The sequence below is a fragment of the Macaca fascicularis genome, chromosome 11, assembly GCF_037993035.2.
Source record: "Macaca fascicularis isolate 582-1 chromosome 11, T2T-MFA8v1.1".
Lineage (NCBI taxonomy): Eukaryota > Metazoa > Chordata > Mammalia > Primates > Cercopithecidae > Macaca > Macaca fascicularis.
This window is the reverse complement of record NC_088385.1, coordinates 114255338-114280616: the sequence shown is the minus strand read 5'-3', so window position 1 is coordinate 114280616 and position 25279 is coordinate 114255338. Positions and strand designations below refer to the sequence as shown.

Below are 25279 nucleotides of genomic sequence, written 5' to 3'. Positions count from 1 at the left end.
TGAGGACAGAGCCTGTTCATGTCCGTCTTCTCACTGCTGCATCCCCAGCACCTGTCACTTACTCAATACCTAAATGTGGGATGAGGAGACAATAAAAAGAATGAATGAATGGCTGCCTTTGAGGAAAGAAGAAGCTAGATCAGGCTTATTTTCACTGCTCAGTGAGTAGGCATCAGAGTCTAAATCCAGTCCAGGGAGAAGTACTGAACTATGCCCTAGTATGAGGACGGGCAGAAGTGCAAGCGATCAACAGATACACAGAAGAAAAAGCTACATGACACGGTGTGGAGGGGCTGAGAATGCCAGAAAGTCCAAGCTACCACCTTGGTTTCTGGTTATAACCCCTGATTCCAGGGTGATTTTTATAAAATTGCTCCGTGAGCAATGCCTCCTGCAGTGGAGGCTGTAGGTTTTCCTTGCAAGCTCTGCTGGCAGGTTCAGGGCCGTCCTGCTGAGTCTCTTCCCAGGAACTGCTCGGCCTAAGGAAGGCCTATCTCAAGGTCACACCCGCTCCTGGGGCAGCTGTATCCAATGACTAGTTGGTGTGGGGGCACAAAGACCTGGCCCCCTTGTCTGGACTGGGGACAACTCTGGAGAGCTATTCCTAGGGGACGGACTGAGGCCTATGTTGTGAGTCTATCACAGCTCAATTTCTCTCTCTGACCAGTTCTGCATCCCTGAGTTAACCCCAGGGGCAATCCCCAATAAGTTTCCTTCCGGCACCTCTTAAGAGTCTCTTTTCCAGGAAACTCAACCTAAGACACCTGCCAAGAGGCACTTAGGGAACAAAGACACCCAACCAGGGTCTCCATCCTGGGCCAGTGCCACTGGCTCTCTCAGCTAACCTATTTTTCCTTCTGCTGACATTTGGGGAGGCTTCTTTTCCTCATTAGAAATGGTCACATGCTCGTTAAGGAAATTGTTGGCTGTGGAGCCAGCCTGCTTGAGTCGAAACCCCAGCCACACCCCTCCTAGCTACATGGCCCTAAGCAGGTCTTTTCTGCTTCCTTATTTGTAAAATCGGTTTCTACCTCCCTGGATGTTGAGAATCACACATATCAATACATAGGAAAATCTTTGGAACATGACTTGGTGCTCAGCAAATGTCCCAGAAAAGTGAGCTCTCAGCTACTGCCATTTTTGTCAGGAGCACACTTGTTTCCTCACTCCCATAGAGACTGCAGCTGTGTGGGTCTGGAGCGCAGCATGCTCAGCACACCTGGCTCTGACGCTCATTACTGGGTGGATGGATAGGTGGATGCCTGCACACCTGGACACTTGGAGCCATGCTTGGATGGGTGCTCTCTTGCTGTTCTATCTTACACAGCCCCCTGGAAGCTTTCACAATGAAAGGCCCTGAGCAGATGGAAGACCCTGTGATTATCTGAACTGTCTGAAATTTCCTTATCACTAATTCAGTTCACCTGGGGACACCCATTTCCATAAATCAGTCAACCACAATAGGCTCACCCAGGCAAAGCATAAAGATGACAATAATAATCACCTGTATTCATGCAGTGCCTTTGTTCTGCAAAGCTCCAAACAGTCGACAATCATTATCTCATTAATCCTGCAGCCATCTCTGAAAGGTAGGCAGAGAACAGGTGCCTGTCCCCTTGAATAGGCAGGAAAGCAACACTGATAACTGCAAACACTTATTGACCACTTACTAGGTGCTGGGCTCTCACTCAGAACTCTGTAAGGTAGTTGCTGTGGTTATCCTCATTTTACAGAAGAGAAAACCAGAATCTAGAGAGGTTAAGGAATTTACCCAAGGTCACTTGGCTGGCAAGGAGTGGAAGCAGGATTCCACCCCAGGCAGCCTGTCTCTGGGGCCTTCTGGCTTCACCTCTACACCAGGTTGCCTCTCAAAATGTGGCACACACACAGGCAACAGAGGCAAATGCTAAAGTCAAGGCTGTGGGTGGAAGGCACCAAGTGGTCTCTGGCCAGCTGTACATGCAGGGCAAATGTGGAGGGCCTATAGGCCTGCCTTCTGGAATGGGTCTGCACCCTAAGTGTGGCACTCACTGGCTGGCCAATCTGGCACCCAAACGAAGAGCTGCAAAGTAAACCGCTGCAGTCATTTGGCTCTTAGCTGGAATGATCCTCAGAGTGGGCCTTGACGTGGGGTCAGGGAGAACATAAGCGAACTGGAAGCAATGAAGGGCAAAGGTGACATTGAGGAGGTGAGGGGACACAGCAGGGGCACTGGCAAGCCCATTTTCTTCTTCATGTCAAGGACCCTCCTACCCTGCAATGAGTCCAGGCAGCAGTTACGAGGATTATTTTTTTAATTATTACTATACTTTAAGTGCTGGGATACATGTACAGAACATGCAGGTTTGTTACATAGGTATACACGTGCCATGCTGGTTTGCTGCACCCATCAACCCATCATCTACATTAGGTATTTCTCCTAATGCTATCCCTCCCCTAGCCCCCCCTACCCCCCAACAGGCCCCGGTGTGTGATGTTCCTCTCCCTGTGTCTATGTGTTCTCATTGTTCAACTCCCACTTATGAGTGAGGACATGCAGTGTTTGGTTTTCTGTTCTTTTGTTACTTTGCTGGGAATGATGGTTTCCAGCTTCATCCATGTCCCTGCAAAGAACATGAACTCATCCTTTTTTATAGCTGAACTCCATCATCTCAGCCCAAAATCTCCTCAAGCTGATAAGCAAGTTCAGCAAAGTCTCAGGATACAAAATCAATGTGCAAAAATCACAAGCATTCCTATACACCAATAATAGACAAACAGAGAGGCAAATCAAGAGTGAACTCCCATTCACAATTACTACAGAGAGGATCTTTTAAAAAGTAGTCAAATCCCACCACACATAGAAACCTCGAGTGGCTTTGCATCCAAACTCCTTCCCTTGACAGACAAGCCCTGTGTGGCCAGGTCCCCGCCCATCTCTCCTAAAGCCTCCCTCCCCTGGGCCCACTATATGGCAAACACACTCATTCTTGCAGGCCTTCAAAAGCAACCAAACTCATTCCAAGTAAGTCACCTCCTCCAGGGGGTCCTTATGGAATGCCCAACCTGAGGGAGTCCCATCACCTTTAGACATCTCCACTGTAATTCTCTTCTTGGTCTTATGCTGGCTGATTTGTTCTTGTTAACTTATTTCTTCATTTATTGTTTTTTTCTGCCCTAATTAGAATGCAAGCTCCACGGTTTAGGTGTGATTTGGTCACGACTGCATCTCCAGCCTGGAGACCATAGGGGGCTCAATAAACATTTGTGGAATGAATTATAATAAATTGCACATATAGAGTAGTTATTACATGCCAAGAGCTATCTCTGCGATTTACATAAATTAGCTCATTTAATCCTCCCAATGCCCTGCTGAGGCTGATTCTATTATCATCCCCATTTTACAGCTGAGGGAGCTGAGGCAGGAGAGGTTAAATAACTGCAAATCACAGAGCTGACAAATGACAGGACCAGGATGCAAATCCAGAGGTCTGGCTCTTACTCCATGCTCCACACACCACACCACGCTGCAGTCGGAATGGTTCCCCCTGCCCTTAGGATACAGCCCCAACTCCTGAAGACAATGTGGAAGCGTTTGATGAACAGATCTAATCTCCTTTCTAGCCTCATCCGTTGCCATTAATTCCCTGACACTGCCCAGCCCTGAGGAAGACGCTGCCCTCTCTAGTCTCTTGCCATCTGCCCTTGCTGTTCCCACCTGGAGCTCTCCTCTTTCTTGGCCAACTCCTTGGGTGCCAGTGTAGGCAGCCCTTTATTAGGAAGCCCCTTTGCATACCTTAGGCTGAATCAGATGCCTGCTTGGCATCCCCAGATTACTCTGTACTTTCCCTAAGCCTGTACACAGCCCACTCTTGTGGGGCATGTGTGTTCACCTGTCTGCAGAGACTGCACACCCATTCATTCGTTTCAGCAAGTACTTAGCACATGCCCCTGAGTGTCCAGCCTACACTTCTAGGTGCTGGGGAGACAACAGTAGGCGAATCCAAGTCTCCACCTATGCAGAGCTACCTTTCTAGTAGAGGAAACAGACCATAAACAAAAATGCAATGAAATATCAGGGAGAATGATTAAGACACAGGCAGAATAGAGGAAAAGAGAATAATGAAGAGGGGTGGGTAGTGTAGACAGAATGGTCAGGAACAGCTATACATTCATTAAACCAGTGGTCTCCAAACAGTTTTGATCACACATCCCTATCATTCTTATGTATACCTCCCTGATATGTGACTATATATTTAATTATAGATTATACCAAACCTATAACTGAATATATAGTGTAATATTGGAGACACGTACATAGCATATATAATATACTGCTGTACTACTATATCATATAGCTTATTATAAAATATACACAAAGTATATACATACTAAAAGGATAAGAAAAAATGTTCTAGAACATTCTTCTTGCCCTTTCGTGCACATTCATGCATGTACCCTGTTTTGGAGACTATTGTGACAGAATGGCAGCTCAGCTTAGGGTTAAAAAGAAAAATGCAGGCAAAGAAACAAAGCCACTCCCTGATCCTTGCTAATTACACTCAGCAGGCACCCCAAAATAATTTATCAAATGACTCGGCATGGGGTTCAATAGATGCTAGGTAAATCAGCCTTAGACAGGTCATTTCCTAATTCTTGGTGTCAGTTTCCCCACCTGTAAATACAGGGTGTGGTCCTCCTTGAGACCACACAGAAACAAAAACCTAGGTTCAGGTTCACTCAGCCTGTTCCCTGACCAAGAAGGGGCCAACTCAGTCATGTTGGGACACACAGCCAAGTTCTGGCGTGGGCAGGGCTTTCATCTGCTGGCTTTTTATTGATTTTTACTGGTTTACATGGAAGGAAAAGAATGCAAACAAAGAAACAAAGGCACTCCATCCCTAATCCCAGCAAATTATGCAGAGATTCAGGAGAGTAATGAAAACCATAAAGCATGCTCTGAAATAAGAACTCCCAATCTTCCATAATCTTTGGTGATAAAACGCAAAGCAGCAGGCCAGTGACACCCATTAATAAATACTGGGTCTGTTTACCAGCGCTCAGTTCAGAACACATTTGCTGGTGCTGAGAACCTATACTGCTGTATCGCACCCTGGGAGTTAAGGACAGGTCTTTCAAGGGTCACAGATGAATCACAGCATCGTGCAATGCCAGGGCTGCAAGGGGCCTGGGAATCTGTTCTGCTGGAAGGTGGATAGATGGCTGCCAGTCTGCTTTCCTTCTGAACTGCAGCCAGACACAACACTGTGAGGAGTTAGGGTGAATATAAGCTCATTGTTCAGTTAAGGAACTTGAGCCCAGATAAATCAACCTGTTTCAGAGACACGGAGCAAGGAGTGGAGCCGAGATTGAAAGCGAAGGCTTCCTGGCAGCTTGTCCAACTGACCCTTGTTCTTCTGGAGGGCTCTGTAAGCTCCTCAGGGCTGAGTCAGTCTTTGTCATCTCTCTGTTTCCAACTGTCCCAGCACTAGGCTTTGCTGGTAGTGGGTAATGATTAAAATTGAGGAAGGAAGAAAAGGAATGAGAAAGGATAGGATGTGGGGGATATTCAATTTGTGGCTGGTGTATTGGTCCATTTTCATACTGCTATGAAGAAATACCCGAGACTACGTAATTTATAAAGAAAAGGAGGTTTAATGGATTCACAGTTCCACATGGCTAGGGAGGCCTCACAATCATGGCAGAAGGTGAAGGAGGAGCAAGGCATGTCTTACATGGTGGCAGACAAGAGAGTGTGTGCAGGGGAACTGCCCTTTATAAAACCATTCAGATCTCATGAGACTTCTTCTCTATCACAAGAACAGCACAAGAAAAACCCACCCCCATGATTCAATTACCTCCCACTAGTTCCCTCCCATGACATGTGGGGATTATGGGAGCTACAATTCAAGATGAGATTTGGGTGGGGACACAGACAAACCATATCAACTGGTCTACTAACACCAAGAGCAATGCCAACAACCATGACCATTTATGGAGCCCTTACTCTGCACCAGGTGGAGCAATGAGGGCTTTAAATGCAATGTCTCACCTACTTTTCCAGCAACTCTATGGGAGTTCACTATTATCCCAATTATATAGAAGGGCAAAGGGAGGCTCAGAGAGGTTCAGTAAATTGCGTAAGGTCATTCAGCAGGTACATGGTAAGTCCAGGATGTCAACTTTGATGGCTCTGGTGCTTAACCACTACCCCACACTGCCTGCTGCTGTGACCAAAAATCAAGCTTCTTAAATTCCTTCTGGCATCATCTGCTACTCTGTGCTACAAAAGCAGGAGCAGCTCTCACATCAGATGCAGGCAGAATCCCAGTGACTCCTATTTTACAGCCTCCTGGGGAACCCCAATGCTTGTCCGCAGGGCATGGCATGCAGCCAAAGACCCATCAGGGGATGTTTTCACAAGTGACAGGAGATCCATTCTTATTCCCAAAGACAGAGGGAGCCAGCACAGTTGTAGGTTTGGGTATGAACAGTCAGGACGGGCTGTGATAAGGGAAAAAGGGAAGGCAAGCCAGTGTGTAAAGGCAGAACCAGACAGCTCAAGGGAAATGAGGGCCTGTAAGGGAACAAGGTGGGAACTAAAAATATGAACAGGTGGGCTTCTCCAGGTGGAGGGGGACTAAGAGGAGGGGGCGCATTGTTGGACAGCCCTAGCTCCCCTACTTACTTGCTACAAGACTTTGGACAAATTATCTATGCTCCCAGAGCCTCAGATCCTCATCTATAAAATAGGACAGTATCTGCCTTATAGAGTTGTTATAAGGATGAAATACCATAGTGTGCACATATACAAATTGCTTTAAGTGCAGGTCCTGGCATATGGTGAGTGCTCAACAATTAATAGCAATTTGTGGTGGCAGTGGTGCAGTCATTGCCAAATGATGTGCAAAGTAAGGGGATGAGCAGGAAGATGCCAAGAGGAAGCAAACCCATCATCCCCCAATATTTAAGTGACTTGAGGTTAAGAGACCATGTCTGTCTATAGCCAAGCCAAAGAAAGTGGTTAAGGGACATGCCCAAGGTTGAGTCACAAGTGTTTTCTGGACAGGGACCATGGCTGAATCATCTAATATCCCAGCCCTTGGCATTGGCTTTGCACAAAGGGAGCACTCCACTGGTGTTTGTGAAATTTACACATGGCTTGGTCTCCTGAAGTCTATGATGAGATTATGTTTCCCACTTTTTCCCTTTGCTTGGTTCCCTTTTACTTCCCTACCTGCTGATTCATTTATCTTCTTCCCACACTTCTTGAGCATCAAGTGTGTGTTGTGGTTCTTCTGGAAACTACAAGGGGATTAAAACAAGTCCGGAATGGAGCTGTCATTGATTTAAACACGATTTGGCCACATCCTACTGCCTTTATTACATTTGGCCACATCCCACTGCCTTCCCAAAACAAGGTCTTCCTCTTGGCTGTGTGGCCTGTGTGCAATGGTAATCCCATTTCTGCCTTTCTCATTCCCAAAGCATCCGTCTTCAACAGGCATTTGCCAAAAATGACCATGGTGTGTGTTTAAAGTAGCTCAGCAAAGAGTTATTCGTCTAACCAGAAAATATCGCAACTCAGAACCACAATGAGGAGCTAGATTGACAGTCACCTCCAAGCACATGGTCACTTCCAGCACATGGGGTCCTCTAAGTCCTAAGACAAGTCCACAGGTATCCAGGGGAGACATCCCTGAGGCAAGTTGGGTTCCCCAAGAAGCAAATGAGGAGACATAAATGAGCACTCTCTCTCTCAAGGAAGTGTTCTTGGGCTCAACCCCAGTGGCAGGGAAGGGTGAGAAGCAAAACTGGACAGAGGGAGAAGTTAGACCGTGATGCAGTCTCAACAGAGGCCTCAGCCCATTCTAGTGGTTGTTAGCAAGCTAGGATGATGCTTCAATCAGTCCCTGGACAGGGGCTGCCTAGGGAGAGGGGTGAGGCTTTGGCCCAGAAGCTCTCTCAAACAAGGTCAACTTCCAAAGGGGACTGAAAGCTGACAGCTGTACCAGCAGCACTCCCCTCAGCTGTGGGGGGAGGCCCTTCAGTCCTGAAGGGGTATCTAAGCAGTGCATCTCCATATCCAAGACAGTCCAGGTAATAGCCACTGACTCTTTTTCTTCGTTGAAGAGCAGAAAAACACACAGCAGTGGTGAGATGTCAGGCTCTGGACTCAGACGGGCCTGGCTCAAACAGAGAATCTGCCCCTTATATATCTGGGCCCCTGACCTGAACAACAGGGCTGCTGAGAGCACCTTGCACATTCAACACAAGGGTTGTAGGGTTGAATAAAACGACAAGTGAACCTGGCATATAGTAATCACTCAATAAAAGGCAGCTCTGATCATCATTACATAACTCAGAATGAAGGAGAAAACTGTTTGCTCTGGGCCACAGCAGTAGTATTTGTTTCTCACTGCTGAGAACCTATACTGCTGTACTGCACTCCGGGAGTTAAGGGCAGGTCTTTCAAGGGTCACAGATGAATCATAGCATCATGCAATGCCAGGGCTGCAAGGGGCCTGAGAATCTGTTCTGCTGGAAGGTGGATAGATGGCTGCAGGTCTGCTTTCCTTCTAAACTGCAGCCAGACACAACACTGTGAGGTGTTAGAGTGAATATAAGCCCATTGTTCAGTTAAGAAACTTGAGTCCAGAGAAATCAACCTGTTTCAGAGTCATGGAGTAAGGAGTTTGCAGCATAAATGCAAATTCATTTATTCATCCATTCATCAAATATATACGCAAGGCCTACAATTATGTGCTGGGAACAGTTCTGGGGACCAGAGATGCAGTGGTGACAAAATAGAGAGAGCCTGGCCCTCCTGGAGTTGAGTGAAACAAAAGAACCAAATATGTAACACACACCCTGTGAAGGAAAATATGGCCAGATGAGAGGACAGAAGGGGGATGGCTGGGTCGCAGGGTGGTGAGGGAGGGAGAGGAGGGCGTCTTCCAGGAGGTGAGCAAACACCAGACAGAAGTGAGGATGGGGGCCATGGGGCTGTCTGGGGGACACCATCCCGGTAGAAGGAACCGCAAGGGCAAAGACTGAAGCTGAGAGTTGCTGGTCTTATCCAAGGGATAGCAAAAAGGTCCCTGGGCCTGGAGAGTGACAAACAAGAGATGGGGCACGGGTAAGTGGGCTGGAAAAGCAGCTCAGCCCAGGCAGGATGGTACAGAGCCTCAGCCAAGGCAGGAACTCTGGATTCAACTCCCAAGGTGATGGGAGGGAAGCCTCTGCAGGTTTGAATAGGAAACACTGCTTAAGGGTATAGGATTCCAAGGGCAGGAAGAGAAGTCCATAAAGAACAACTGTCCAGCTCGGAAGACGGCAGTGGAGGTGGAAGGGAGGGGATCACAGAAACGAAGCGGAAAGGAACCTCAGAGACCATCTGGCCCAGGTCTGGCCTCCAGCAGCTAAGTAACGAACATCACTGTGCTACATACCAGGAACCTGAGCCCAGAGACTTGGAGCTACCTGCTAAAGGTTCCACAGCCAGTGAGAGGTAGAAGGACACCAGGCCCCTTGTCTTCTCCCCTGGAGGTGCCCCACTGGCCCAAGGGAAGGACACGGCCCTGGTTTTGTTGCTGTTGTTTCTGCTGTCATTTTATTTATTTTTATTTATGATGATGATGATTTCTGAGACCAGGTCTCACTCTGGTCCTTCAAGTTAGAGTGCAATGGCACAATCTTGGCTCACTGCAGCCTTGATCTCCCGGGCTAAGGTGCTCCTTTTGTGTCCAGAATTGGTGGGTTCTTGGTCTCACTGACTTCAAGAATGAAGCCGCGGATCCTTGCGGTGAACGGTGAGCATTACAGTTCTTAAAGATGGTGTGTCAGGAGTTTGCTCTTTCAGACATTCAGATGTGTCCGGAGCTTCTTCCTTCTGGTCGGTTTGTGGTCTCGCCAATGGGAGTGAAGGGGGAGATCTTCGCAGTGAGTGTTACAGCTCTTAAAGGTGGCCCATCTGGAATTATTTGTTCCTCCCGGTCGGGGGTGTTGTGGTCTGGCAGGCTTCAGGAGCAAAGTTGCAGACTTTCATGGTGAGTGTTACAGCTCATAAACGCAGCGTGGACCCAAACAGTGAGCAGCACTAAGAATTATTGCAAACAGCAAAAACACAAGACCAATGTTAAAGGCCACCCGAGCAGGTTGCCCTTTTATTCACTTATCTGGCCCCACCCACATCCTGCTGATTGGTCCATTTTACAGAGAGCTGATTGGTCCACTCTACAGAGAGCTGATTGGACCATTTTGACAGGGTGCTGATTGGTGCATTTACAATCCTCCAGCTAGACATAAAATTTCTCCAAGTCCCCACTAGGTTAGCTAGATACAGAGTACTGATTGGTGTATTTACAAATCCTGAGCTAGACACAGAGTGCTGATTGGTGTATTTACAATCCCTCAGCTAGACACAAACGTTCTCCAAGTCCCCCCTAGACTCAGGAGCCCAGCTGGCTTCACCTAGTGGATCCCGCACCAGGGCTGCAGGCCGAGCTGCTTGCCAGTCCCATGCGGTGCACGCGCACTCCTCAGCCCTCGGTCGGTTGATGGGACAGAACGCCGCTGAGCAGGGGGCGGTGCTCCTGGGGGAGGCTCCAGCCACACAGGAGCCCACCACGGCAGAGTTTTGGGCATGCGGGGCTGCAGGTCCTGAGCCCTGCCCCGCGGTGAGGCAGCTGAGGCCCGGCCGGAACTCGAGCACAGCGCCAGCAGGCCGGCACTGCTCAGGGACCCGGCGCACCCACTGCAGCTGCTGGCCCGGGTGCTAAGCCCTTCACTGCCCTGGGCTGGTGGCGCCTGCCAGCTGCTCTGAGTGCCAGGCCCGGCGAACCCGCATCCGCACCCGCCGGAACTCACGCTGGACTGTGAGTGTCGCGGGCAGCCCCAGTTCCCGCTCGCTTCTCTCCTTCCACACCTCCCCGCAAGCAGAGGGAGCGGCTCCGGCCTCGGACAGCCCAGAGAGGGGCTCCCAAAGTGCTATGGCAGGCTGCAGGGCTCCTCAGAGCACTGGAGGCCGAGGCCAAGGAGGTGTCCATAGTGAGGGCTGCTAGCATGTTGTCACCTCTGTCACCTCAGCCTCCTGGGTAGCCAGGATCACAGGCACATGTCACCACACTCAGCTAATTTTTTGTATTTTTAGTAGAGACAAGGTCTCACTACGTTGCCCAGGCTGGTCTCAAACTTACGGGCTCAAGTGATCCTCCTACCTCAGCCTCCCAAAGTGCTGGGATTACAGACGTGAGCCACAGCACACAGCCACTACTGTTATTTTAAAGGGAACCCCTAACACTTAAAGGCTTAGTGTTCCCATTTCAGGGAGGTTCCTCAGTCCAGGAATCTGTTTGTTAAATGGGTTCTCTGTGTGTCACGTGACCAGAGGAAGCCAAAAAGACTTAACCTTTCTCCAAAGCCAGCTACTTCCTCCATCCCAAAGCATTCATTCAGGGCCCAAGAGAGAAAACAGTCAAAGATCTCAGGTGAGTTTGGGTACCAGAGCATGAGGAAAGATCAAATTATTCACTGTAGAGGAAACCTACTCCTAAATGGTTTTTTGATTAGCTTTTTTCCATCAGAGCCGTTGGCATTCATCAACACTCTCAGATGTCCCTACCAACACAGGCTTCCTCAAAGGCTGTTCCTAAATGTTTCAGCTGGGTGGTGCCTGTAGAAAAAAATATGAGAAGATTCAGGGCCCATAAGCAGAGAAGCCACTAGCTTGAAGCCATCTTCCTCTGCCCGAGCCCAGAAAGCAAACGCTCCCCTGGGGTTCACTTTATGTATATAAAGCATGACTTTCAGCAGGGCAGCCACGAATCCTGGTCCCAGCGGGTTGGGTGGCGCTACGGAGCTCACTTTGAAAAGGCCAGGAAGGATGAAAGCACTCAGGAAAAGGGCCTCCCCTGGCCCCAAAGTGCAAAGATTTGAAAAGCCAACTTTGAACTTGGTGTGGGAGGGTCCCAGCCTGGGAGGGGGACACGGGGAGACAGGAGTGAGCCGGCCTCAAACCCAGCCTCGAAGGGCAGGTGAGAGATCCTGCCCAGCAGGAAATGGGAAATGTAGGTTAGACAACTAGGGCAGTTCTGAAGCCGGAACTGTGTCTGTTGCGAAGTCAGGTAGGGGCTGTAAGATGTAGGAAGTAGAAAAAGGAAAGGACCCAGCAGACCTCAAAGCCTCCGATTTGGAAAACAGAGCAGAGGGGAGAACAAAGAAGTGCTCTGACCAGGCAGGAGGAGGGTACAGGGCACCAAGGCAGACAGAGGGGAGGCTGCAGCTACCCCCAGCCCCCTTCCCTGCCCACTCCCTCTGCAGGTACAGAACTGAAGATTCCAGAGCCCTCCCACCATGGAGACTTGGTGGGCTCACCCTGGGAGGGCTCACCCAGGCCTCTGCCCAGGAGACACGCTAACAATTCCGCTGGAAAGTCCTCTCCACCTCCCACGTGTCCTGAACTGTCTGCACGGAATCCACTCCAGCACTGATCCTGTCTGACTTTTATTTGCTGGGCTCTGCATTCAGTTCCCCTACAAATATTTACTAAGCATGAATGGAAGGTGCCAGGCTGGGGAAAGTGCAGGATGCTGAGTTACAGGGCCATCCCTCTCTCCAGGGAAGAGAAAGTGCAGGGTCCCACAGCCCAGACACCTGGGCTCCAGGGTCCGGCTCCATCACTTCCTGACTGTGTGACATTGGGCACATTCCTCCAGCTGACTCAATTTCAGTTGCTTTATCTACAAGATAGAGGAGCTTGGAGATGGGAATGTGGGATGAGCACACTGGAAAGGCAAGCAGGGGTCAAGTTAAGGCCTCTGCATAGTATCACAGCTGCCATTTATTAAGCATCTACTACTGTGTGTCTGAAACTGTTTTAGATGCTTTATGGATATTATCTCTATGGATTTATGATGTTCTCACAATCATCCCACTTCCTCAAAGGAAAGTGATGCTTTATATACATAAAGTGAACCCCAAGGGAGTGTCTGCTTTCTGGGCCAAGGCAGAGGAAGACGGGTTCAAGCTAATGGCTTCTCTGCTTATGGGCCCTGAATCTTCTCATATATTTTCCTACAGGCACTACCCAGCTGAAACATTTAGGAACAGCCTTTGAGGAAGTGTAGATGGGAATTGCTCCATCTGTGCACACGGATGCAACAGTAAGTGGGAGAAAACCTGTGCTCAGCACACAGTAGGAGCACCATCAACCAATGCGGAGTTCATTCATTCTCCCAACACACATCTGTGTTTGCTAGGTGCCTATGTTGTTCTAGGCCAGTGGTTCTCAACCAAAGGCGATTTTGCCTCTCCCCCAGGGGACATTTAGCAATGTCTGGAGGCATTCTTTTTGAGAAGAGGGGGTGTTACCGGCTACTACTGGGTAGAGGCCAGGGATGGTGCTTAACATCTTACCATGCACAGGACAGCCCCTCACAACAAAGAATTGTCTGGGCCAAAATGCCAATGGTGCTGAGGTTGATAAACCCTGCTCCTGGCACTGGGGAGACAGCAATTTGCCAAAGAGGCAATGTCCCTGCAGCTCACATCCCAGGATAGGAGACAGATGATGAACAAAGACTATAATAAGTCAATGTCTACAGGTCCACTGGTTAAAGTGCTACAAAAAATAAAGTAAGAAAAGGAGGAAAGAGAATGATGGGGTCATCAGGGACATAGGGGACATTTGAGAAGAGCCCGGAGGGAAGCAAGGGGGTGAAGCTGTGGCTGCCAGGCATGATAGGCAGAGGCCCTGGGGTGTGTGTATCCTCAAGTGTGGCAGGAAGTCCACGCGGCTAAGCTCAGTGAACACTGAGGCAAATGGTTGTAGAGGATGTCAGGGGGTTATTATGCTGATTTAGTCATGTGGACACCTATGGCCCTCTTGGTAATACACTCCTTGAGGATGCAGGCTCTATCCTACCTCTCAGTGCCACACACTTGCTGGAACTAAGCTGAGAAAGACGCCAAGTTGAATTGAATTTTGGCTCAGGGGAGGCAGTTTCCTGTATTATGAAATTTACATGAGATGAACTATCCCCGCTTTGCTCTGGTTTGGGGCAGGAAATGGGCTTAAATGTACTGTCAGCTTATGTTCTTGTATTCTGTAATTGTTGCTTGGCTTTCCTTCATGTGTCTCTGGGGAAGGAGGTGCAAGACCTAACGATGGTTCTGCATACAATTTCAACACTGTCCTCTTAGCCTTAATGAGAAGATATATTCATTCATTGATCCAACAAATAGGTATTAAAGATGACAACAGGGCAGAATTGGGATGATGCAAAAGTAAATCAAACACAGATTCTTCTCTGAAGCAACTTACAGAAAATATATCTTCACTTTTTCATATATAGGTCTTCACTATATCTTATATTACAAAGTGAAGATACTTTGTCATATAAGGTACAAAGTACCAAATAGAATGAATAAAGAACTATGAAGAAGACCGGATGAGTACCTACAGGGCAGGAGAGCAAACAGCCTACATCTCACATGCTGATTCTCATGAGTAGCAGCTGTCTAGAACTGTGTTGAGAAGGATCCTGAAGTCCCATCTGAGCTCAGTCAGAAAAAGTGCTGTGCTCAATTACTTATGTCTGCCATGATCACAGAACCCCAGTGGCAGAAGTACCAAGTATTTTTGCCATCCAAGCTGAAATGGAGATCAAATAAGTGGAAATGGAGCTTGAAGAGTAAATTATGGCCTTCCTCTTAACGTTTAACACAAAAATATAGCAAGTATACTGCACTATTAAGATGGAAATGGAGGAGGAGTAAAAAACTCAATTTCATAATCTATCTTGAGCGTACATTTATTTACCTCCTTAACTCCAGGAGTATTTAAGAAATGAGAGAGAAAAGCAAGGTATCCTCTGCTAGTAAAGGAATAACTACAAAAGACTAGGCCAGACTTTACTGCTTAAAATTGGAGGGCAACTGGCTCTGAAACGGGGCCCAGCTCTGGGCATCTGGACTGAGAGCACCTCCCCAACCCATCTCCATACTTCTGCCCTAAAGCTTTGTAGGAGCCTGGCAGGACAGCAGCTTAGTCTCATCCTAGAATGAGATTTGCCAGTCAAATCCTTCCATTCCAGGGACTAGACAGACAGTGTGAGGCTGTTTAGCAACAGGTTTGGGGCAGATTTCCTAAATCTCCTTTCTCTCCAATCCGTCAGCCTGGCAGAAGCAACATAGAGATGGGATTTAGTCTCATTCTGACACAGCACAGTTGCAGAGTGATCTCCCTGCTTGCCACTCAAGCTGGAATCAAGCCAGAGCCTACACACAGGTTCCAGGATCCAGAGAGGAATGAAATCGCTTTATTAATATTATAAGGTTGGGGGGAAGGGAAGAGTGTTCTGATCGGCTATGCCAGCAGTAGTTCAAAACACAATCCAAAGGGAGGAGGAGAAGTGGGGTGGGTCAGGCCAATGCCCGCTGAGATAAATGCCCTCTGAGGGCTGCCATATAGGAGGAGGTGGTCACCCTTCTTGGAAGGTGATAGCCTTTCTTGGCCAGTGTGCTGGGTCGAAAAGAACTTTTGGATCCTCCTGCCTAGCCTGACAGCCCTTCAAGGCTCAGCAAAGGTATCAGCACAGAGCCACAACCAAGGGATCAAAAGCTTAAGTCACAAAAGTGTAAAAAAAAAAAAAAAATCCCTTTTTTGAAAGGCAGCCAAAGAAGCACCTTCACAGAGCTGGCTTTGCATGGCCTTTCAACCAAACTATTTCCAGCAGCACACGCTCAGCACCTCCCCCAGGCCACCCAGCCCAGAGCACGGCTGCAACACTTCCCATGCTTCCCTCAAGCCTGTGACCCAGAGACCATGCTTTGTCTTGATTTTATCTCTGTTTTTTCAGGGGAAAGGGCTGAGAGAGGTAGGGGAGCCAGGCAGAAATACTGTGTTCCTAAAGCCCATGTGAAGAAATGCCCAGGCAAGAGCTGCACTCTGAGGACTTGCCCAATGTTCCTGGCTAAGCATCTACATATACCTTTGTCTCCAAGCTTGTGGGGCTGATTGGCTGACTTTGGAAGAGGAGAAAGTGTGTGTCCCTGGAGACCTCTGCAGTGCCAATGAAAGTGTGCCCATTGCTGGGAAGGCCAATGGGAAGCTTCCATGAGCCCACATGGGCCACCATGGGGATACACAGAAAGAACTGAGGAGAAGTCATCCATTAGCAGGTGAGAACAAGAGGCAGTGACATTTGGGGGATCAGGAATAATGTGTTCCCAATTTATACCTATCTTGGTAAGGCCTGGGGAAAACCACTTACTGTTAGAGTTATTATTGTCTGGTGACAATGATCAAAGGGAAAATAACGTTTACTGAAAGCTATGCTTTTACATATATTCTAGCATTTAACTCTCACAGAATTCCTAGGAGATACATATCATCATCCCTGTTGAATAGATGTAGAAACAGAGGCTCAGGGAGGTTGAGGAAGTCATTCAAGTTCACGTGGCTATAAGTGGTGGAGCCAGGACCAAGCCTGGGTTCCTCTGACCCCAAGTTTCACGTTAGTTTCGTTATGCCTCACCACCTCCCAGCATTACAGGAAATCATCAAGGCTCCCCTACTCAGAACACACCAGACAAATTCTGCCAAACAAAACTCATTCTGTTTTATTTCTTGAACAATAAGGTGCAGAGAGCTCAGAAGAGAATAAAAGCTCGGGGGTGGGGGTTGGGGGCGGAAAAAACAAACCATGTTTGGGCTGGGTACGGTGGCTCATGCCTATCATGCCTATAATCCCAGCACTTTGGGAGGCCAAGGCGGGTGGATCGCCTGGGGTCAGGAGTTCGAGACCAGCCTGACCAATATGGTGAAACCCCATCTCTATTAAAAATACAAAAAAGTAGCTGGGTGTGGTGGCAGGTGCCTGTAATCCCAGCTACCTGGGAGGCTGGGGCAGAAGAATCACTTGAACCTGGGGGGTGGAGGTTGCAGTGAGCTGAGATCACGCTATTCACTCTAGCCTGGGTGACAAGAGCAAGACTCTGTCTCAAAAAGAAAAAAAAAAAACAACATGTTTGAACCTGATTTATAATAAAGGTTGCATCTCATCTCAATGGGGAAAGGAATGGTTCTACAATGTCGAAAAACTGGCTCACTAAATGAATTTGGATCCCTCTCAAACACAATATATAAAAGTAGACTCTAAGTGGATGAAAAACCTAAATGTGAAAGGAAAGTTACAAAGCTAACAGAAGAAAGTGAAACAATACCTTTGTGAACTTAGGGCATGGAAGGTCCTCTTAAATAAAATCCTCAAGGCACAAACCAAAAAGCAAAAAGGAAAAAAAAGTTGGTAGATTTGATTACATCAAAATTAGGGCTTCTGTTCAACAAAAGATACTGCGGAGAAAGTTAACAGAGAGGTGGCAGAGTGGAAAGTGATATTTACAATGTCTAAATACAACAAAGAATTAACATCTAACTACATATGGAACCCCTATAAATCAATGGGAAAAGAAAGGAAATGCAATGGAAAAATGGTCTGTAGATATGAATAGGCAGATCACAGAAGTGGAAACCAGAATAGTCAACAGGCAGATGAAAAGATGCTCAAAGTTATTAGTAATACGATAAATGAAAATGAAAGCAATGAGATTCCACATTATACTCAACGGATTTGCAAAATTACAGTGTTGAGTAATATTGATTGTTAAACAGGATATGGGTAAATGCGAACCCCTCCGCATCGCTGGTGGGAGTCTAGACTGGCATAGTAGTTCCAGAGACTCACGTGGTACTGATTATCGAAACCAAGTTCGTATGAACCTTGTGACCCAATCAACCCACTCCTGAGTATAGATACTTGCACGGGGTCCATATGGGAACAAGTGAAAGGAGATTCATGACATTATTGTTCAGGGTAGTAGGAAATTGGAAGCAACTAGTTGCCCATCACTAAAGAATGGATAAACACAAAATATGATGGGTGCCTACTATGTGATAGTCATTATACAGTTCGCCAAATATTTCCAGTGTTTCCGCCTCTTAGATTCATAGTAGGCTTGCAGTTCCCACCACTTTTAAAGTGGAGAATAGCCATGTGACTTGTTTTAGCCACTTCTGGGCAGGCTTTAAAAATCAGTGTGCTATTTGTCACCTTCTGGACAGAACCTTTAAGAGCCAGTGTGTGATTTGCCACTTGCTCTTCTCTCTGCCATGTTGAATGGCAGAGGCTCCATCAGCCTAAGTCTCCAAAGCAAAACTCTTATTAACGGGATGGATATGTAATATGGCTAAGCAGTAAACCTGCGTAATTTTAAGCTGCTAAGATTTTCATGCTATTACTGCTGCATAACTCAACCTATCTTGATTGAACCAACTGTGCAGCTATTAGAAACAATAAGCTAGATGTACAACCAACATGGATAGATCTTGAGAACATAGGTGAAAATGGAAAGATCCGAACAAGCTCCTTCGTGCAATATGATTTCTATAAATCAATAACACACACACACACACACACAAAGCAATTTTACATGTTTTACAAAGACATGTACCTGTCCAAGAGCATATATTAAACACCTTGGATGAGTACCTACAAGGGAGTGGAGATACAGAAAAAGAGAAAAAAGTGAAGATCTCAAATGAGAGAGAGAGGCCGGGAGTGGTGGCTTACCCCTGTAATCCCAGCACTTTGGAAGGCCAAGGCAGGCAGATTGCCTGAGCTCAGGAGTTTGAGACCACCCTGGCAACATGGTAAAATCCTGTCTCTACTAAAATACAAAAAATTGGCCGAGCGTGGTGGTGCTTGTTTGTAGTCCCAGCTACTCAGAGGCTGAGGCACGAGAATTGTTTGAGCCGGGAGGAGGCAGAGGTTGCAGGGAGCCGAGACTGCACCACTGCACTCCAGCTTGGGCTACAGAGTGAGACTCTGTCTTAAATAAATAAATAAATAAATAAATAAATATAAAATATTAATAAAATGAGAGAGAGAGAGTCCTTGCATGATGATAAAATGTCTGTGAACTTCTGAGTATGGATAATTCAACTCTCTATTGTATCCAAGATCCAAAACAAAAAGGAAAGAAGAAAAGGTGTAAATCATTTTCTTGGTTGACTTCAGTATACGTTTTAAACTCTCCATGCCAATCAGTCATCTACAAGCACAGAGTTTCCTTTTCCTCACCAAATTTTAATCAACTTGGATGGGTTTTCACTTCACAGCCTCTATGGTTACCACCCCCTTGGTATGAGGTACAGGTGCATACCATTCACAGAAGCTACTGCCAATCTTCCACTTCACTGTGATCTGAGGGAAGGCACCGTCCAACAAAGGACAAAGCTGCAAGCAGTCTGGAGAGACAAGAACCGGGCTGTACCAACTGCGACAAAATCTAAGCAAATCACCTGTGTCCCAACTATTTGGCGAATGGTTGGGGGCTGTGCTCCAGCTGCCTGACAGGATCTCAGCAGAGAACAAATGGTCAACCGGCACGGCCAAGTGGGGAACCCTACAAGTTCTGCTTGAGCCTCACCTGCAGGAAGTGATGCAAGGCTCTCAGTGGAGTGCTTCTGGCAGCCTGAGTTTGCAATGTCCTTCCTTCCTGTCCCCAGGATACCGTGGGATCCCTTCCAGAAAGAATAATCAGTAATTCAGATGAAAGGAGTCACTTTCCTTCTCATGCATTAAAAAATATATATTTTCTGTTGATAGGGTACCAATATAAACTCAATGTGGATTATAAAATTGTATATTTTCCACCCCATTTTCATTTTAATAGTAAACCATATTTGCTAAATATCCCAATTAGAGGCTGAAGAAAAACCATGCTTCACTCTTAAAGCTGGATTTTCACTAATTTGGTCGCTAGTCAAGGGTTGAAGACAGATGGCAGCTCTCAAGCCTACATGCTGCCCTCCTCCTAGCCCACTCCCCAGCAGACATAACTAATCAATCTTTTCTCCTAAGTCTGAACTTTTCCTGCAGCCTCAAATGGTATTCTCCAGAGTTGTTTCCTGGTGTTAGGTTTTTTTCTTTTTTACTCTCTTCTTCCCCCCCCCCTTTTTTTTTTTCCTTTTAAAGGCTTTAGAAGAGGAGGAAAATGTTCACTCTTCTATTCTCAGGAGAATAATTATATCCAGAGACCTTATGTATGATGCTTTCTCTGGAAAATAGTTGTTTTCAAGGTCCCTGACTTCATCTCTTAATTACTCAATCAACAGTCATCTGTGAACTGCCTACTGTGTGCTGGTGCTTAGGGTGCCAAGCACTGAAAGACACTGATAAAAGGTTCAAAGAGGCACAAAACAAAAAGGGGCCAACCAGCTGGGAAGGCAGGGTGTGGCAGGGTGGGGAAGGCTTCCAAGAGAAGGTGGCACATTCTCAGCAGTTTTCTAGAACAGTGACTGTGGCCTGAAAGGTGCTCATGGCAGTGATGCTATCAGGGATGTGTGGTGTGTTCTCAGGATATGTTATCCCTTATCTGGGCTTCATCAGCTCCCAGTGGGTGCCCCCCATCGAAGCCAACTGTTGGTGGATCCCAGTGTGAGGTGGTTTCTGGCAACCAGCATTCCTTTAGGGGCTGTCAAATTCCATGAATGCTATCCAGCTGTGAATAAAGTCTAACTTTTCACTTTCTGGTGGGTCAGTTGCCTCAGGTGGCATCACTCACTGCAGCAGGTGGGGTCATTCACTGCATTGCAGTTGTCTGTTAGGATCTGTGCAGTGCCAAGCTGGACCTACCCGATGTCACAGTACATCTCCCTGGCCCCTAAAATTCCATCCCATCATGAAAATGGCACTTTAGGGAGGAAAGAACATGGTGGGACAGGTTGGGGGTCATAGCAAATGACATTTACTGCACAGCCCCTACATACCCACATTGGTAGGTGCTTGTCTCAGCTCATTCAACCCTCCACAACTTGGGAGGCAGGGAGGAGCTGAAGAAGGTACCCAAATAACCTAGTACAGCTGGGTTGGGATTAAAATCTGATATCATTATGAAGTTGGTAGAGAAAAAAGGAAAACACCTATTTTTTTGTGTCTACTGTGTGTATTGTGTCCATATATGTGATTTCCCTCATACCCCCAAAAACTCTAAAAAGTAACTATTATTCATTTTACAGATGATCAAGTTGAGGGTTCAGAAAAGTTTGCTCATCATCATCATCATAACGCAAATAACAGTTACTATCCATGAACACTCAACTTTGTATCAGGTTCTGCAAACACTCTCTATCTATTATCTTATTTAATTATCACAGCAACCCTGTGATGTGGGCACTGCTACAACCACTTTAACTGTGAAGTCACTGAGTCTAAGAAAGGTTGAATAACCTGGTCTAGGCTATACATTCAGTAGGTGTTAGCTCTGGAATTCAAACTCAAGACTGTCTGACTCTTAAGTCCATATTCTCAAACACTGCCAATGCTACCTCCCAAATGTGTGCTATGTACTATGTACAGAGTACTGGAGCAACCCCTGTGACAGAGTGCAACACCTACTACCTCCCAGGGGACCCCATTTGGCCTCTTTGCTTGTGTGGAAGTTATTCCTTAGATCAAATCTTCAAAGGAAGAATAACCAGCTTTAATAAAATTTAAAATAATATTTTGGCAGTGCCAGCATTCGGCAACAATAGCTTACACTTACACGTACTGCATGCTATGCAGTCTTTCAAATAAGCACTAGACATATGGTGACAGACATACTGCTGCTCACCAATAGTCCTAGTATCCCTCTGCTTCTGGGCCCTTTCCATCAACACAAATTCATGCACCGCAACCTGCTTTGGCCAATGAAGTACAAACAGTGATTTGTGGTTTGTGATTTGTATCACTGTCTTCAGAAGTCTTTGAGAGCCAAGGCCAGGAGTGGTGGCCCACACCTGTAATCCCAGCACTTTGGGAGGCTGAGGCGGGTGGATCACCTGAAGTCAGGAGTCCAAGACCAACCTGACCAATATGGTAAAACTCCGTCTCTACTAAAAACATAAAAATTAGCCAGGCGTGGTGGTATGTGCCCTGTAGTCCTAGCTACTCAGGAGGCTGAGGCAAGAGAATCGCTTGAACAAGGGAGGCAGAGGTTGCAGTGAGCTGAGATCACACCACTGCACTCTAGCCTGGGCAACAGAGTGAGACACCATCTCATTTAAAAAAAAAAAAAAAAGTCTCTGAGAGCCAGTAAATAATTCTCCATAATCTATCTTCCCTTTTGCAGCAAGAATGGAAGCATGTTGATATGAAGGGGCTGTTAAATTGATGCAGCAGGGAGTATGTCAAGTCAATACATGGAGGGTAACTGCTCTGGGGTCACTAGTCCTTCAAAGGAATCTGCATGAGTGACAAATACACATTAGTTGCATTAAACCTCTGAGATTTGGGATTTGTCTATTACTGCAGCATAACCCAGCTTATCCTGACAAAATCCTCACAATAACTCTATGCTGGATGTGCTGTTGTTATCCCCACTTCGCAGAAAAGAAACTAGAGCAAAGAAGAGTTGGGTAATTTGCCTAAGATCATATAGCTAGAGGGTACAGTCAACTGTGAGTCTCAAGAGTTAGGACTCCAGAATCCACAAACTTAATCAGTATTCTATATTTCCTCACCCACCTTTTTACCAATCAGATATACTAATGCATAAATATGTAGATCTACCAATTTCTTAGTATACCTTAGCCAGTTTTTAAATAATAAGAAAATGATCACAACATGTAATTTTTAAAATACCAAAATTTCTTGCTTTAAACAAAAAAGGAAAAAAACAGCCTAGTTTCAGCTTATATGGCAATTAAAACTAAAAATGGGTTACAACAGAGGTGGCTGCTCTTTGGGGAATTGCCTAGAACAATGGAAAAATGCTTAAAGAAAAACTCAGTTTCTCTTTCTTTACTCAATTTCTTAGTTTACACGCTAAAGGGCAACAGACACAATTAAAAGTTTAATTAGTGTTCTCATCCTCCCCTCCCAAATTATATGTTTTCTTTCTAATCAAAAATTATTTCTTTAACAGATTCATTGTTTTCTCCCTAAATTAAATTTGATCCTTAATGAGGCACTGCAATCCTTAAGTCAAAATGGAATCATCAGAAACCTCACTTTGTGAACTCAAGTGTGTCTCTCTTAGTTCTCTAAGAAGCAAGGACACTTGTCAAAGTCCTCTCTGTTGTGTGCAGTCCATCATAATTGCTGCTCATGATAATTTAGAACACATGGTGAAGTGGTTCTTTCAAAAGCAATTGATGAATTTCATGGGAACAAGGCTGGGCAGAAGGCCTTTAACGCGGTGAGGGGCATGCCATTTCAACCTGGGGACAATGACAAGCTGGCAGTCTGGCCTTTTAGCTGGATCTTCCTCTGAGTTTAAGGGTTATCACCCTTTCAAAAGTGTGGTGATGCTGATGCGGGGGGGCAGCTTTATAATGGCTGAGTGATCTCTGGAGTCAGGCTGCCTGGATTCAAATCCCAGGTCCCCCACGTACTAGTGAGGTGAATTAGGACAGGATCCTTAATTCTCTAACCCTCAGTTTCCTCATCTACAAAATGGAAATGGACAGAATATCCATCTCATTGTTAGAAGAATCAAAAGAAAAGATGCATGAAAAATGACTAGCATAGTGCTTCGTACAAATTAGCTTTTTTTTTTTTTAGACAGGGTTTGTTCTGTTACCCAGGCTAGAGAGCAGTGGCATGATCACAGTTCACTGTAGCCTCAAACTCCTAGGCTCCAACAATCCTCCCACCTCAGACTCCCAAGTAGCTGTGACTACAGGCATGTGCCAACATGCCAGACTAATTTTTAAATATTTTTTAAAGACTGGGTCTCACTGTGTTGCCCAGGCTAGTCTCAAACTCCTGGCCTCAAGCAGTCCCCTGACCTTGGCCTTCCAAAGTGCTGGGATTACAGGTGTGAGCCACTACACCGGGTCTATCATTTTTGTTGTTATTATTAGAGAACAGTATTCCCCTCTCCTGATGTTTCCTGCCACGTGAAGGGACATCCATTTGTATGATATTCCTGGCATTACCCCCTTATGTCTTCCCTGGGGAGGTGGAAGGCCTCATCTGGTTAATGAGTTTGGGAAGAGAAGCTGGCAGGCATAGCTGAGCTCATCCACTCATCCTCCTTGGGAGCCAGCTACCAGCAGGAAGCAAGCATTCTGCTGAACTCCAGTATGACCATAGTTCCAGGTTGAGGTCTACTGTTTCCTAGCACAGCCCATGAGTAGGTACTTACACCTGCTTCATTGCAGGGTTCAGTATCAGGAAACCAACTGTGGCTACACCACTAAGTCACTCTTAGTCTGTTTGGGTTGCTGTAACAAAATATGATAGACTGAGTAGCTCAAACGACAAACATTTCTTTTTCACAGTTCTGGAGGCTGGGATCGTCCAAGATCAAGGTGCCAGCACAGTCAATGTCTAATGAGGGCTGCTTTTCTGATTCACAGACGGTGGTATTCTCATTATGTCCTAACATGTTGGAAGGGGCAAGTGAGCTCTCTGCGGTCTCTTTCTTTATAAGGGCGCTAATCCCATTCATGAGGATGCCACCCTCATGACCTAATCACCTCCCAAAGGCCACACCTCCTGATACTCTCACATGGGGGGAAATTCAACATACGAGTTGAGGTGGTGGGGTGGGACACAAACCTTCGATCGACAGCAGCCATGTTCTACAAAGCAGCCTGTATTAGTAATAAAAGCAACATTTCCATCTCTAACTCCCTGACCTGCCCCCTGTCTACATCAGCTATATCAGAACTAGTATAGAAAAAGGAGGTATTATTTATCAGGTCCTCTCAAACCTCAATGGTTGTCACTGCAACCTTTCTGGAGGACAATCAAAGTCTTTTATGAACTGGCTGATCAAATCCAGCAATTCCACATTTAGGAATTTATCCTCAGGATATCATGAATCGTATACAAAAAGTTACGTTGCAGAATAATTTACCCCAGACTGTTTATAGAACTGAACAATGAGAAACAACTAAATGTCTGGTATTACAGAATTGACCACAAAACATCATGCAACCATTTTAAATGATGCTGTCAAAGAGTATATGCCATGACATGTAAGGACATTCATAATCTGACAAATGAAAAAAGCAGGCACAGACCGTTAGGTACAATATGATTCTATTTTGTAAGGAAAAAACGTAAATGCATGAGAACATTGGGAAAGGCTATAATACATCAAGTTGTTGGTAGTGTTTAGCTCTAGATGGTGGGAGGATGGGTCAGTTACATCTTCCTTTCATCGCTTATGTGAATGCTCTAATTTTCTCTGATGTACATGTAGTCAGAAATATGAAAAGAAGGTATTTTTTATTTTTCAAAAA

The 25279-nt window shown here is 46.2% G+C and overlaps 1 protein-coding gene and 1 non-coding gene across 5 annotated transcripts in view; both read right to left on the bottom strand.

Annotated features, from left to right (window-relative positions):
- Positions 1-25279, bottom strand: part of ABTB3 (ankyrin repeat and BTB domain containing 3) — a 338658-nt gene that overhangs the window by 270244 nt on the left and 43135 nt on the right. The gene's annotated exons all lie outside the window — the stretch shown is intronic.
- Positions 11552-11634, bottom strand: LOC123567782 (small nucleolar RNA SNORD74). Its single transcript, XR_006690885.2, has one exon. It is a non-coding gene; the product is annotated as a small nucleolar RNA SNORD74 (small nucleolar RNA).